Source organism: Corvus cornix, chromosome 13 (assembly GCF_000738735.6).
Source record: "Corvus cornix cornix isolate S_Up_H32 chromosome 13, ASM73873v5, whole genome shotgun sequence".
Taxonomy (NCBI): Eukaryota; Metazoa; Chordata; class Aves; order Passeriformes; family Corvidae; genus Corvus; species Corvus cornix.
Genome location: NC_046343.1, coordinates 7,837,729 through 7,853,396, shown reverse-complemented (window position 1 = coordinate 7,853,396; position 15,668 = coordinate 7,837,729). Strand labels below are relative to the sequence as shown.

The window sequence follows — 15,668 nt, the reverse complement described above, 5'->3', positions numbered from 1 at the left end:
GAACTTTTCCTTGGTCACCTCTTCAGTAACCCCAGACACAAGAGATTGCACAAGCCACGACACCTCTGTCCCTGCTCTCCCTGAGGATGGGGTGATGTATGAACCATGCAGGATGAAGGACATGTCCTTTACTACAAAGAACTTAGAAGTCAAACAAGCCTCTACTGTGTAACTCGACATGATATTTCAAGAGTATATCGTCACCAAATTTAGCCATTTAAACAAAGCAAAAAAGTACCATTGCTCAGCCACAAAGATAACTCCCTACCACAAGTTTCACATCCCTCTGTCAGCACACAGAGGCACCAGGACCTCGAACCAGCTGTAAATGTTGGTCAAATGCACCCAGCAGCCTCCCTGAGGCCTCCCAAGCACACTCCCAGCTCCAGCCTCGGACATGTGCATGCAGAGGGAAGATGGTGGGTGGTGTTGAGGTTTTTTAAACCACTCACAGCAAATATTTCTATCTCCAAGTGTAGGGTCAGAAATGTTGTAGGACGTTCACCTTCATAGTGTGGGACATGTGATTGTGTGGGACGGGAGATTTGGCCCAACTGAAGGTTTATTCCGCAGCATAAAAAGGCATTTTTTGTTTAGGGTTAATCAGTGAAAACTTACACTCATGGTACAGTACATCTCATGTTGTGTTTTAAACCGTGACTAATTTCTGCTTAACCTCGTTGTCTTTCACAGCACTACTGTCCCAAACTCAGGACAACAGCACTCAGAGTGACATGGCAGCTCCTGAAATGTATGGAACTGTCATGGGCAGGTAAAAGATTAATGGGAAGGGCTCTCTTTTGATTGATGAATCTGTGACCTTGAGCAACCAGAGCACTTGCACCAAGTATATCTGCCATGTGAGACAGACAAAATGAAAGAGGCTCATGTTACACTCTCAGATCTCATTAAGCACCCAGACCAGAAACACCGATACTGGCACTGGCCATCTGCTCTGCTGTTTGCCTGGTTACAGGTCTGATAACACTTTCAGGGAGCAAAAGTTAATCAGACATACAGTTGAGCAACAGCACTTCTGAACAGGAAATTCAGTGGAACATAACAGTTTCTAAAAAAAAAAAACCCCACATACCTGTTTTTACTTCATTCTGCTGTTTCAAACCACACAAGCTGGCAGTTAAAAAAAAATTGTTTACATAAAAGGCCATAACTTTAGGTACTTCAAATATTGCTGGTTTTTTATAAATAACCTGTAACATCATCATAAAATTCACTAACTTGAAATCTGCCAAATTACTGTAATCTGCTGTTAGTCTGTACAGTGGACAATAATACAAAATTGTTTTTAATTGCTTTTAAATTATTTTCTCTAATGTTCTCATTTGCTTATCTCAGTTATTTGAGAATTACAGTATTTTCTGCCATTTGTTCTCCACTTGCAGTGCTGAAGGCCAGTAGACCTTTCCATGTTTAAGGTAATATTACCCTAGCATCCATCCCTGAAGAACAAAGGTTCCCTGCAAGCATTTTCGAGAAACTTATGATCAACTGAATTTTCTTTGCTGAGCAGCAATTCCTGGAAAATCCTGCGACGTATTCAAAGACTTTCCTACTGCTTTTGGAGAATTAGCTCTGGGCAAAATGATATAGTCTATTGAGGCCATATCTGACCCAGAAAGTATTAACTGAAGAATGTGCAGGACAGCTGCTTATCGGAAAGAAAAGACATGCAGTGCTGGAGAATGACATGTAGAGCTACTTGAGTTAGTTCTGAATGACTGTCAGCTCTCCAGAGCCAGCCAAGACCGGGAAACAGATACGGCATTCTGCCGGAGCCTGTGCACATCCGTAATGGAGCAGGCTAGGATATCTTAGCACAGGACTGCACCATGTGGAGAGGAGATAGTTTATCATCCAAGAGCATTTCAGATATATGATATGATAAGGCTGAGCATAAATCTGAAGTACAGCAGGATTATGTCCAACGAAGTGTCAGCCTTTCAGTGGAGGACGTTCTGAGCAGGTTTGAAGCGAGCAGGTTTGGTCCGCAGCATGCCAGGGTCATGTTTTCCAAAGTACTGGCCTCAGATGGATGGGGATGGTGTTCTTCAGAAGCTGGACTAGGTACCATCCTCTTTCACATTATGTTAAAAGAGAATGCCTCACTGCACAACAGTGTGAGTGCCATTTATTTCCAGCTACATATCCAGTTATATCAAAATTGAGGCCTAAATTCCTATTCAGCTTTCCCAGATCAGAAACAGGGTTCTGTATCTGGGACAGTGTCTTTGTCCCCACTATTCCTTTGGATGAAGCGGAACCAAGCGCTCATTTGCTGCAGCATCATCAATGCTCTGAAAAATGGAGAAAATCCTTAATTTGGAAGTCATTATTTAGGAGTTTTGCTAATATTATACCATGGATGGCACTTCCCCACCATCATTTCACTTGGCATCTCTCATCATAAAGTCTAGTTGTGCAGGGACAGTAATAGTAACACTTAATGAGAAAGCACTTTATTTTTCTAAATATCTTGGTTTGCATCCAATAATCAGTTCATAGGAGAAAATGATGTAAGCCGAGCCGCAGCGTGAGTTTCAGAAAGGTGCTGCTGGCGATTCTGGGGGACATTTCACAGTAAACATTGTTCCTGAGTATGTCACTGCGAAGGATCCGAGGCACTGGTTTACCATTAAAGACACAAACATAGAAGAAATGTTCTCCTTCCTAAAAAGCGTCCGGCCTATCACCCGCACCGTGTCTGAGCTCATCCACTTCAAGGCTGAGTTTCCCATTTGGGCTTTTGCAGGAGAATTTAAAAGTTCTTTTCCAAACAAGTGACTATTCCCATTCGCCTTCCTGGGGCTCCTGCTAGGAACCCCTTCCCTGACACACACCACTTGCACGGCTTGCGTGCCTTACTCCGCAGCCCACACATTACTTTCACCTGCTTTTCCCCCCGCCGCGTTCCTGCGGCCGTACCCCAAAACACGCTCCAAACTCCTCCCTCCGCATCACCCCGCGGCCCCCCCGGCCCTGCCGCCCCCTCGCCGGGCTCCCTCCGCGGCCGCGGAGCGTGCGCGCAGTGCGGGCGGCCTGGGCAGGTGGGGCGGAGAGCGGACAGGAGAGGAGGAGGAGGAGAGGAAGAAGGAGGAGGAGGAGGAGGAGGAGGAGGAGAAGAAGAAGAAGAAGGAGGAGGAGGAGGAGGAGGAGGAGGAGGAGGAGGGGGGCCGGCCCGCCCGCAGCCGCCGCCGCCGCCAGCGCCGCCATGATGCTTGTTTGCTTTCAATGAGTGTGAGGAGGAGGCGGGGGGGAGCCGCTCTCCCGTCCGGCCCGCGGCAGGAAACAAAGAGCCAGGCAGGCGGCGGAGCGAGGGCGGCGGGGGGACGGGGATGCTGCAGCCACAGGTAGGGGCGGCTCCGGCGCCCGGCCCGGAGCGGGGGGGGCGCTCTGCCCGGGGGGGCAGCGCTGCGGGGGAGTGCGCTGACGGGGGGGTCCGGCGGTGGCACGGCGAGGGGGGACCCCCGGGCTCGGCGGGGAGAAGCCCCCGCGCCGCGTCGTTCGGGGGTGTCAGGGGGGGGCCGAGGCCCCTCTGGGCGTGGGGGCGTTCCGGGGGGGGGGGTGCTGGGCCTGGGCAGTCGCTGCGGCGGGGACGCTCGGGGGAGGCTCCGCGCCCGGGGAGGCGGCGGGGAACGGCGGCTTTGGAAACGGGGGCGGCGGGGGAGGGGGCTCCGCACCCCTGGCCCGCGCCCCGCGAGCGCCCACCGACGAGCGGGAGGCAGGGAAGGAGGCTGGGAGGGAGCCGGGCCGGGCGGCGCCGCGCAGGAGCCCAGCTCTGTTTGCATCGGGAAGGCAATTAAGAGAAATTAGTATAATGGCATCTGGAAGCCTGAAGTTGTTTTTGTGTTGTTGTTGTTGTTATTATTGGTGCTGGTAGGTTTTGTTGTTTTTGTTGGGTTTTTTTTCCTCACCGTGGAATTGAGTTTAAAATAATTAAACAAAAGGCAGAGGGAAATGACATCAATCGGGGGAACTGCCCGTCCACCCTCCACGCACGGCGCCCCGCGCCGCTGCCTCCCCGGAGGCCGATCCGCCTGGCTGGGCGCGCACCGAGGGGCGGCAGTGCTGCCTGTCAGCGGAGCGCTTCGCCTGCTCCGGAAGGAGCCGCGGCGGCAGCCGCCCGCCCGCCCTCCCGTGCCTCCCCGCCCCGCCGGCAGCGGGAGCCGCGGCCGCGCTGGCGGCGGGGGCCGGAGCGGCGCTCGCTCGTTCCGGCGGAGGGAGCGGCGGGGCGGGTGGAGGCCGTGAGTGGCAGCGGTGGCGGCCAATGGGAGGCCGTAGGGGCCGTGAGTGGCAGCGGCGGCGGCCAATAGGAGGACGCGGGGGGCGGGCGCTCGAGGCCGCGGGACAGGCGCATGCAGGGATAAACAGAGGGAATTGGGGCGGGGGGCGGCGGGGCCGGGGTTGCGATCGGAGCGGCTTGGCCGCCGTTCTGTACCGAGCGGGGCCCTTGCCTTGGCTGGGGCACGGGGAATGAGCGCCTGGGCTGCCTGCGGAACCGCATCCTGCGGGGGAACGGGCCGCGGGGAGCTCCCGGACCTCCCGGTCTGCCGTGGGGCCCACAGGACAGCCTTTTCTACTCCAGAATTTTATGGAGAGTGATAAGCCTGGGATCAGACAAAGCTTTAGGAAAGGAGATATCTAATACACCTGTCTCTGTCTTGGTATCTATGGTGAATACATATTTTATCAGCAATTTTTCTACAAACATTAAAAATTCATATGGAACCTACTAGGTTGTAGTCCTAGGTTGGACTCGATGATCTTAGAGGTCTTCTCCAACATGATTCTGTGCTACTTTGTGTAGTATAAGAAGTGTATTCAAAACAAATGCAGTAAGCTAAAGGTTTTGTTGGGTTTTTTTGTTTTGGTTTATTTTTTTTGTTTTGGGGTTTTTTTTTGTTTGTTTTTTAATACAGCCATCTGTATTTCCACAAACGCATAGAAAATTGTATCACCGAAAATAGAACTTCATGGATGGGTATTTGCTTTGTAACTAGAATTGCAGATTGCCTGTTTTTTCATTTGATTTCTGGGGCTTATTTTTATAATCTAGATTTCACCACAGTGGGTAACTCATTCAAAATCCAAGGGATTAAGAAATACCTGTGGTATTTGTCTGGCTTAAATACAAAGATGTGCAAGTGTTGACTGGTAATTGTATTGTATCTCGCATTTTTTTTTTTATTCTAGAGCAGGTCTCGTAATTGGGAATTTATCAACATTTCCACTGGGGTAATTTTACAGGATTATCCGCCCTCTGTTCTTCCTGCTGGTTCATCTGGACTCTCTGGAGTTTGCTGCTAGCAATGGAGCCTTCTGTGGGGGTTTATTCATGCTATTACTGAAATGGAGCCCTTCGCATTTGGATTAACTATTTGTTCGCTTTTCACCTGAATTACTTGGATCAGCCCATGTTTAAAAAGGATCCTGCCATGCATCTCTTTTCTGTTTGCATTCTGAAGTTGAACTCTGAATACAGTCTCATGTTCAGGCTGTTTACTGTGCTTGAATTGTAGAGGAAGAACTGAAATATAAAGATAGATGAAACTGTAATACTGCATGGGCAGGTAAATACATTTGACATTTTATACATGAAGACCTGAAAACATGTTATGAAGGGTCACAAATTGAATGAGCGTGGTACCTTTTTAAGATAGGGCTGTACCCTATTAGGTACAGATATTAGGAAGACATTCTTTTAACCAAGTGCAATGTTCGTGATGGAAACCACTGTCCTTAAAATGGTTCCAAGACTGAGCAAACTAAAAATTCTTTCCCTACATATGAACAAAAGAAGTTATATTTGAAAACATGGCTGTATAAATAAAAATGTTTCTGTTACTCTGTCACCAAAATCTTTAATATTAATGTTTGTAGTGCAGTGTGCCATGCTGTTTGGCTCACCACCATGCCCAAGAGTCCATGTGGTGAACCAGGATTCTTCCATCCAGTTGTGGAGTCCCTGTTGCAGAGGCCCTGGTTCTGTTTGCTAACAGACTGTTGAGTTTTAAATTATTACCTGTTTTTGTCATGTCCTTTTGGCTGTACGCTTGTGTATGTGCAGTCTGACCATTATATCCCAGTCTCAAATGGGGCCACTTTAGGCAAAGATTCTACACAGAATCTTTAGGAATGAGGATGCCTTTCAGTCTTCAGAATTGAAGGGATGTACAAGAATTGACACTTATTTCTATAGGGGTTTTATTGTCAGGAAATTACGTGTAGTATTGAAATGTTATAGTTGTGTATGGTGAGCTTTAAAAAGCTATCAGTGACCTTAAAACACCACAAGAATATTCTCAACAGACCCAGCCACCAGATTTTAGTTCTAGTGGCATGAGGTAGAGGTTGACCCATGCCCAGTTACATACAAAGTATCTGAGGTTTTTAATCCATATACTGAGGTTTTACACTACTTCCCATGTCAAAATACTGACATTACTGATTCCAGTTTAAATTTATCCTTCTCCATGGTGTAATTTTGAAAGCTTTATGCATAAATTGCTCAAACTGAGTCACTGCAGGGTTTCATCTGTTTTGTTTCTTCTAAAGTGTTGGTGCTTCACGCTTGGAAGTGTGATTATTGTACAATACCCTGCAAGATTATTAGCATTGTGTTAAGTGACGTAATTTATGTTCTTACATTGAAATTGGGTTGTACAAGTCCACTCAACAAGGGAATCTTGGCATAAGCTTGGGGACCTGCACTCACAATTTCTACATGGAGCAATTTCTGCAGCTGAAGTCTTTAAGAGTTTACAAATGCTTAGGCAGGTCCCAAAGAAAAAGCTGTTTAAATGCTTAACATGTTCTTTTAGCTACTAATTGCACTTCCAAGATGGTGCTTGTTTAAAAAAAAAAAGATTGGCAACAACTCAGTTTTTCCTTTTGTAAGACTACAACATGAATCCTTTTGTTAATGCCTTGGAGGCCTTTTTTTCTAGTGTATGAATCAAAGAGGGACTAGGAGCAGTAAATGTATACAGTTGTTTATTTCAGAACTAAAATACTTGCTGTTAAGATTCCAATTTATGCTACAGTGGAGATCTGCAGGAAGAGATTGATTTGACTTTAGATTTTTTTAGACTGGAAATGCTGTTAGTTGTTTTATGGAGGCTGCCAACTCGACATTGTGATCACAGCCTGGGTATTTGGATGGCTCTCTTGTGCATCTTAGTTCATGTTCCTGGTGTGCAGCCTTTACTCTGCAAGTGAAGGGGCTCCCTACTTGAAGACCTTCCTAAAGTTTTTTTCCATTTTATAATACCGGTGTCTCCAAAGCATCCTTTGCTTAACAAGGCAGCAGTTTCAGTTGAAAGACTGGGGTTTTCTAGAACATGCTGAAGCAATTTGAGTGACAGCTCCTGTCATGAGGGTCCAGCATCTTGCCATGGTTAGGAGACCAGGAATATACAATAATGTCATATCCTGCATGTTACAAATAATATGTGCAGCTTTATTGCTTGAGCTATTTTGGAGTATATTGATGGGTGAGATGTGAATCCTGCACATTGATCGGACTTAAATGCTGCTCCACAAAAGTATCTCTCTGCATAGATCAGTTTGCAGAGTCAGGGATCAGAAAAAAACTTGCTTCAGAGGCAGATCTGTCATGTGATTTTTGCAACAAAGGCCACGTTTAGCCAACACCTACAAAGACTGAAGGCTTGAAACTAAACTAAAACACCACCAGGATTGGCTGTGCACCATCTGATGTGTATCACCTGTCAGAGGAAGGAAATGGCATCATAATGGCTGAAAATAAAAACTACTGAAGGTATTTTATGCTGCACTCTGACCACTAATACTTTTAAATACTGTTTTAAAGAAGTTTTAACAGTTACTCACCCAACAGAGGAGCTTTGTCCGACAAAGCAAAGGTCCTGGGAACTAAGGAATTTCAGTGCTGCCTCAATCACAGTTCATCTGCAGAGTACTTTCAGGAATGAGAGCTTTTAGGAACAAGCAGTAAGTGTGAAGAATAATTAAAACTAGTAAGGAATCATGTTTTGATGAGAAACATGATGAAAGAGTCACCTCTGGAGATTTGCAATGATCAGTCATGGGGTAGATGCTTTCTGTATAGGGAGTAGTGGACTAGGTCACCTCATGGTTTCTTCTGATTTAGTAGGTCAGGACTTCTCTCCAGTGGCAGAATTTGGAAAGCTGCTACTTGGGTTGCTCATTATATCCACATAATCCGTGTCTGTACAACGGTTGTCAGAGTAATGCTCAAAACCAACCAGTGACGTGGCTGAGTGGTGATACTTTGTTATTAAAAAAACCCAACCCCCCACAACCTCTAGACCCCACTTTCTTAGCTGAGTATCGTTGTTGGTTTTCAATATTGTCTCACAAACAGCTGCATCAACACAACAGAGAGAGGTGATGCAGTGGGACATGGGGACAGGAAAGAAGTCTTGAGTTGGCTTTGCTGTGCAAGAGTGTGGTTGTGGAAAAACATTTGCAGGCTTGTTGGTTAAATTTGAAGCAAAACCAATCTGTGAATAATTTGCTTGCTGTCAGGATGTGGCTATATGGGTAAAGCATCAGCTGTATGTTGAGTTCTGTAACATCCTGACCTTCAGTTAGTTTAGCAACACTAATACTAACAAGCATTTAGGTATCTAGAAATTGTGTTTGGGGAAGGCAGAGATGTTTGGATTTAGATACTGACACCTCTTGTCAAGCTCCAGTTCTGTAGCAGGAATGCTGAAAATGAGCTCATATCCAAACTTCATTTAAAGTAGCTGAGTTCTCTCTTACTCCTTAGTTGTGTTGTAAGACTAAGAAGTAGTGTTTCGTGTGGTGACTTTGTGTTTTCCCCTGTGAAACAACAGAAATGTGGTAAGCATTCTGCAGACACATAAAGGAACATGTGGTAAGGAACGTGTTGGTGCATGTGCCAGTATTTAGAATAGCTTACTGAGTTGGACCAAGATAAGAAATTTTGCTCTAGGTCTGCTAAACAAGAATCAGTATTCCATTTATTGTGAAGAATCATAACTAAATTGCCAAATATGATTGGATACAACCAGTGGAGTGGTAGTTGGTATTATATTAATGTTTTGGAGTGTAAGTCCGTTCTCAGATTCCTAGAGATATTTGTAGGTGAAGCTTTTAAGCCTTTTTCCTTCTGCCTACATTTATAAAACCTGAAACTAAATGTTTTACAGCACAACTCTTCCTTTTAAAGCTGGTCTTTTAGGTTCCATCTGACTTGTACAGTATGCAATTCTGTAATGCAATGCAGTTTATGTAAATTCTTAAAGTAATTAGTGAACCTGACATCTCTTTAATGTATTGGCATTTCAGAATACACTAACAGAATGTGCAAAAAGCTGAATGCTGTGTAGTACTCATTAACTAGCCAATCTGGTTCCAGGGATACCAGTTAAGGTCAGTCTTTGCTTTGCAATTTGGTTTTGTGTTAGTGTTTGTTTTGTATACAGCAGCCTTTTACTACAGTCATAATTAGATACAATTTCTGATAATTAAGAACTATTCTAATCATCCGGACCATGTTTGCTACACTGAGAACGTTTGGACATCGTATTTCTAATGATTATATGTTGTGCAGAGTAAGGGGTGGGAATTTGAGGGTTTTTTATCATGAGTCTGATAAAACAGATCTGTCTTGTAGTCTGTCTAGAAGATGGAGCAGTCAAGGACCTCTGTGCTGAATTGTGCCTTTTGTACTGTGACCATTTTAGAGTTCTCTTTTGAACCCAAGCTAGTTTTTATAGCAACTGAACATGGAAGTGGCAACTGCTTCTTTGCATTAGTGAAATGATGGTAAGCAAGTTTTTCACACTGTGCAAGGTTTAAAGGATTACACCATTAAAATACTGGGCTGCACATTGCTTATCTGTGGGAAATTGTAATAGGCAGGGTTTGGGTAGAAAAAGTAGAAGTTTGGAAAATGACATCTTCCCTATGCCTGCCACTGCCGGCTGGAACCAGCCAGTTTGCATTTCTGTAAACAAGTAGTTTAGAAGGACAAAGAAACCTTAATTAAATTTGAAATACCTGCAGGTCAAAATTTAGTATGATCTTCTTAAAAATACGAAATGACTGAGTTTTGAACTTAACAAAATTTAAAGCCTGTTCTAGTCAGTGCTCTCTAGTCTAATGGAGCCTTCCTGATTTGAAGACAGCAAGTAAATCTTTTGACATTTATGGCCCAGTTTATCTGAACCAGGATGCTTTGCTTGAGTTTCAGGAGGGTTATGTTTCATTTTAGTCAACTTTGGCTAGATTAAGGGCTTTGCTGAACTTGCAACAGCTTTATGGATTTTTGAAAGAATATTAAAGCATTTGTCAGCTTCTGATTTTTCTCTAGTAGAACTTATATATGCAAATTCAAATAAATCATCTGATTAGTAATATTCCAGATATACTTACATGAATTAATGGATATTGACTTAATCAGTATCTTGTATTTATTATTACACATGTTCACATGCATGTTCACATCCCACTGCATTATCTTAAGTCTGAAAAAGAGGAAGGGTGACTCGTGGGTTTGTATTGGCAGTTGTGTAAAATTAGTTTTAGAAGTCCTCAAAATGGGATGGAGAAGCATTACATCCCTGATGAAGCCATTAAATCTTAATATGCTAACAGCCACTAAAATGTGATCTTAGCAAGTGAAAAAGTGCTTGGAATGAATCAATTGACTTCGTGTTGACTCAACAGCTTTTTTTATATTTTTAATTTAGATTATTCCAACATTAGGCTATCAATTGGGTTAAAGGGATCTTGACACTTTCCCATGTGTTACAGTTGAGTCTCTTGGGAGTTGTCCTTGTGCTGCCTCAGTTCTGCCTGTGCCCACAGCTGGTATGTGCCATCCCTCCCCACACTAGGGAAACGGAAATTTTTAATTTACAGCGTGTCTTCTGAAAAATTCAGGTGTTGACCTTTAGCTGCTTTCCCAGTCAGATTTTTCCTAGCCTTATTTTTTCAATACTAAATACATACTGTAAAAAAAAAAAAAAATTATTCGAACAGCCTCTTTCAAATAAAATGCCAAAGAGTGTTTGTACTAGTCCACAAATAATAGGTGTTTACACAACAGGCTTGATATTTGCCTTGAAGCAGCACACTAGTAGGGAGAAAATAAATATGTGGTTTCTTGCAACACTGGTGTTTTCTTTGTATATATTTCAATAGAGGGATCTGGTTCATGCCTACAAAGTTAAGTGTAAGGTTGTGTTTGATAGATAAGCAAGTCCTTAGATTTCTGTTTATTCAGCCTCAAAATATTTGTGATTTTAATTCTAATGTACGGTAGTATGGATTTCTCAATTTTGAGGCAGATTTGATTCTTTCAGGTTTTTTTTTTTCTTTTGGGTGATGGCCCACACCTGCTTTTCTGAAGTTTGGTTTATCTGCTTGTGTATTGTAGCAAAATATATTTTGTAGTTGTTGCATGTTATAATACATTATAGCAAAATATATTTTGTGTAAAATACATGTATAAAAATATGTGTAACATAAATACTGTATACTGTATTGCTACAAAATATACATTATGTTATATTTCATAGCAGAATGCAAGTATGCTTCCATATTATGGTGTATACCTGCTAGTAGTTGGGAAATCCAAAACTACAGGCATATGTTAAGATTTATTTTTTAAAAAAACAAAGTTTCAATTTAGTATGTTTTGAATAAGACATTTATAGAAATAAGATGACATGAAATTTAGAAGGCTTTGTAGGAAGAATATCAGGATACAGAAAAAGTATCCAATTCTCTAGTTTAAGTTTTATGTCTTAGGAGGGTGGGGTGGTGCCAAATCATTTGAAATAAGAATTTAGCTGAAATACATTAAATTTACTTCACAGGGCACTTGAGGTTTATCTGGGATGCGTTGGGTATTTGCTTCCTTTCCTCATAATGACATCTTGCCCATGAATATTTTTCCATCAGTTTTCAGTATTGACATCACTCTCCAGTTTGTTGCCCAGGCATGGAACAGGCTGAGGATAAATCCAGTCATTGAGTCAACTCATCAAGTCAAGTGTGTAAATTCTGCAGGGACTGACCTTTATCATAAACCCAGTTCAAGCTGCTGTTGCTTCTCTGTGAGGAGGTGACAGATGTTGCACCTTGTCATCCTGGCCAGGGACCGTGTTGTTGCTTATTTGCCTGTACTTCAAGCTGAAATGTAATTAAGTTCTCATAGAAATTCATGACTTGCTGAGTAAAGCGCCACCAGTGACAAGACAGGGAAGGCAGCAAGCTTGATTCATCTTGGAAAAGCACTTTTTAAAGAAGGGGTAGTGAGTCTTTGAATAGGAAAGGGCAAATCTGCAGTTTTATAGTTAAACTGAAATACAGCACTATGAAATTACCTTAAAGATTTTTTTCCAAAGCACAGGAGTTATCTTTTAGAGGTACTTCTGTTCCCTTTGAAGAGGGTCACTCTTTGGAGTTGAAAGCAGTAATTCCTGTTAATTCTAATAAATCTCAACAGTAGAAATTAACCCTTTAAATACAGCTTAGCATATCTGATTAGCCTATACATTGCTAGAACTGCTACAGCCTTAAGTTATCTCAAAAGCAATGTACTTTGCTTTCAGTTAGGATTTCAGACTTTGTTCAGTGTTACTGTTTAACTGGGTGAGGGTAGCTGGAAGCAAGAGTTTGCTTCCTGCTATGGGAGAAGAGATTGTGTGTCAGTGTGGCCAGAAGTGCCATTATGACGGTGCCCTGATTTCAACAGCTGCAAATCCACACATACATTCCTGCTCTACAAGAATAATAACACAGGAAGCTAGTCTCCCACAAATATATATTTTTTTTCCCCTCTTCCCTCCTTAGTTTAATTCTCTTCACCAGCTCCTTTGTTACCAGACAAAAGTTGGTGCTGATGCAAGAGTGAAGTTGGAAGTACAGGGTCCTGGGGAAGAGGAACTGCAGGAGGACCAGCTTAGTTCTGCTTCATGCATTGTAAAACCACAGTGCAAGTGGTAGAGGGTGTGGAGGATCCTAAATTAACTTTGAATTCAAAACAGACCAGTCAATTTAAGAAACATTTATATTTGTGGCGAAGGTCATTAGAACCCATTTTTAAATGAAACTTTGGATTGCATGGAAAAGAGCTTCAGGGTTAAAGGCACAAGGTTACAAAAGAATGGTCTGGGGTGAGCTTCCACTGTGAGGGTTTGGAGAGAGAAAGGGAAAAAAAAGTCTCTCATATGTGCTATTGTTTTCTTATGAAATCTTTGAGCAACTTAATAGATTGCTTTCTATCCTGCTACTTTTCAGCGGTTCAGAAGTAATTTATTTGGCAAGTAATACTGCACTGCATCAACAAATGGAAAATATTGTCCAATTGTCTTGTTACTTCTTACTTTATTAGATCTAGATTTGCATAGTTTATTCACTGTTTTTAATTAAAGTAGCAGAAAGTTTGAGTAATTCTGCACTTGATCAGGAGTGGTGCTACTTTGTTTACTTTCCGCTCCTGATCTCCATTAGTGTGTTAGTGACAAGTAAAAGCAAGTAAAGGGGAAGGAGGGGAAGTCAAAAGGAGTCACCGACGTGTTAGGAAGTTTCAGAAGTGGAGTTATAATGCTTCAGCATTGTGATCTTGCAGTATTTCTAAATGTACTCCCAGGTTTGTAAATGGAGTTTATAGATGGTTCATAGTAAGTATTGAAATAGTTATTTCAGAATAGTTGATTAGATCAGTTGAAATTACGTCTGAACACTGTGTTGTTCTTGTTCATCATTTTCTACACAGTTTTAGAATCCAAGTTTTCTTTTCCTAATTTAAAGATGATGTTTTAGGGGCAAACTTGACATCTACCTCCCTAGTAATAGTATAAAAGATTGTACTTGGCCTACAGGAGTTGTCCAATACGTTTAGTTTTGAAATCAAGTTAATTTATCATGATATTTTAGAAAGCATTTCAGGAAATGAAGGATTGCTATAGTATTTCCTGTTGGTGCTTAAAAAAACCCCAAAACCTTATTCTCAAAATAACTGCTCACCTACCTATTTTATTTAAATCTTCCTCCTCGCCATCTTCCAATTTCATAAAAATGGCAGAAGGGTAGAACAGGAAAAAAATGTCATCGTCTTTCCTTCCCTGCCACTCAGGGCAGATTCATTTCTCATTTTGAAGACATTATTTATTGGTAGTCTCCGTAGTTAACCTGGAGCATTAACTACCTTATAGTCCAGCTTCCACTTTGCACATGTCCATAGCCAAGGACACTTATCATTCCAAATGTCTTGTCAGGCAATGAGCTGAACCCCCTTCATTCTTCTACGGGGAGCAGTGTATCTAAACCAGCTTGGCCTCCAGGAAGTCCTTCTCTAGGCCACCAGCTCCTCCTGACGTGGTGCCCTTCATGGCCCTGGTGCTGCAGCTGGGAGCACACCCCAGGAGCTCATGGTGCTCGTAATGACACTGTCATTTTCCAGGACAGTTCCAAGCCCAGTGCCCAGCCTGGCTGTGCATGACCTGGCTGCAGTCATGGCTGTAATCTGGAGAGACAGGCAGCAGTCGAGGCAGGTGCAGCTCGACCTGGGAACATTTGGCTTTGTCTCCAGTGGTCTGTTCTGAGTGAAGCCAGAGCCAGAGCTCCGTCACCCACCTGCTGTAGTAGGTGTAGTAGAGCTTTGTCAGCTCTTCTTCCATCAGGTTGTCCTCCCTTGACGTAACAACCTTCAGGTTTTTTCCTTCTTTTTCTGATCCTTGTCACCCTTCCCTGAAGGGGCTGTCAGTCCCTGCTTCCTTCCCGTCACCCTGTCCCAATGCCTGTCTCTCAGCACCCTCTGTACAAACAAGGGCTTAAAACAGTGTCTGCACTGGAGGCTTGAGATCTAATTCCTTGTGCCAGACCTTGTGCGCTGTTGACTTCATTGACCTTGCTTGGCTCAGTTACTTTGGGGTAGGGGGGGTGTTAATTCTGTGTGAGGACTGAGTGACCCAGGGTGGGAGTGGGCAGCCACACTCACTTCGACTGTCAAGCTCTTCAATTTTTACAGCTATTAAAATGACAATCTTAATAACCTGGTACGAGATAGTAAACAATTTCATTTGCATTCAAACATACTTAAATGTCCTTTTCATTAAATTCATGTAGTCTGGAGTGTGTTCCAGGAATCCATATCATATCTTTGTTATAAAAATGTTCTCCTTTACAAACTGATTTACTGTACGCTGTAACAACCTAACATTAATGGTGCTTCCACCATCTGTGTTGGTGCAAGTGAAAATTACAGGTGGTATAAGCTCTTCTGAAAATTACCATGATAATTGTTAAAAGCTGCAGTTATCAATGGTTCTAAGGATGTTCAACACTATTTTATGGGTCTTACTAAAAATTGCTTTAGTCTGACAAAACTCTATTACTTAATCTGATGTTCACCTCAGCTTTTATGATTTACTGTAGCAGCTGAGCAGGTGCTAAATTTGGATTTGGGGAGGTGGAGAAAGGAGACAGTAAAAGAGACTGATTTTCTTGAACTACTCCATGCTGTGAAGTTTTGAAATGCAGTTCAAGGTGTTGCACTTGTATTTTATGCTGTCCTGTGAAATATGACCCAAATTTAGCCTTCCTGTCAGTTCTTGAGAAATTCTGGGTTCTGGGTGATAGATGAAGATGTGTTAATGCTTGGTGTG

The 15,668-nt window shown here is 42.9% G+C and overlaps 1 protein-coding gene across 3 annotated transcripts in view; it reads left to right on the top strand.

Annotated features, from left to right (window-relative positions):
- The first annotated feature begins 3,191 nt into the window (after positions 1-3,191).
- The window catches only part of CNOT6 (CCR4-NOT transcription complex subunit 6), a 33,001-nt gene continuing 20,524 nt past the window's right edge, over positions 3,192-15,668 (top strand). For 2 of the 3 annotated variants that reach the window (XM_039559474.1, XM_039559473.1), the window contains exon 1: positions 3,192-3,368. The gene's annotated coding sequence lies outside the window, so the exon portion shown is untranslated. Of the gene's footprint in view, positions 3,369-5,211; positions 5,589-15,668 lie in introns of those variants that run through there. The other variant, XM_010399788.4, reaches the window with a different exon arrangement.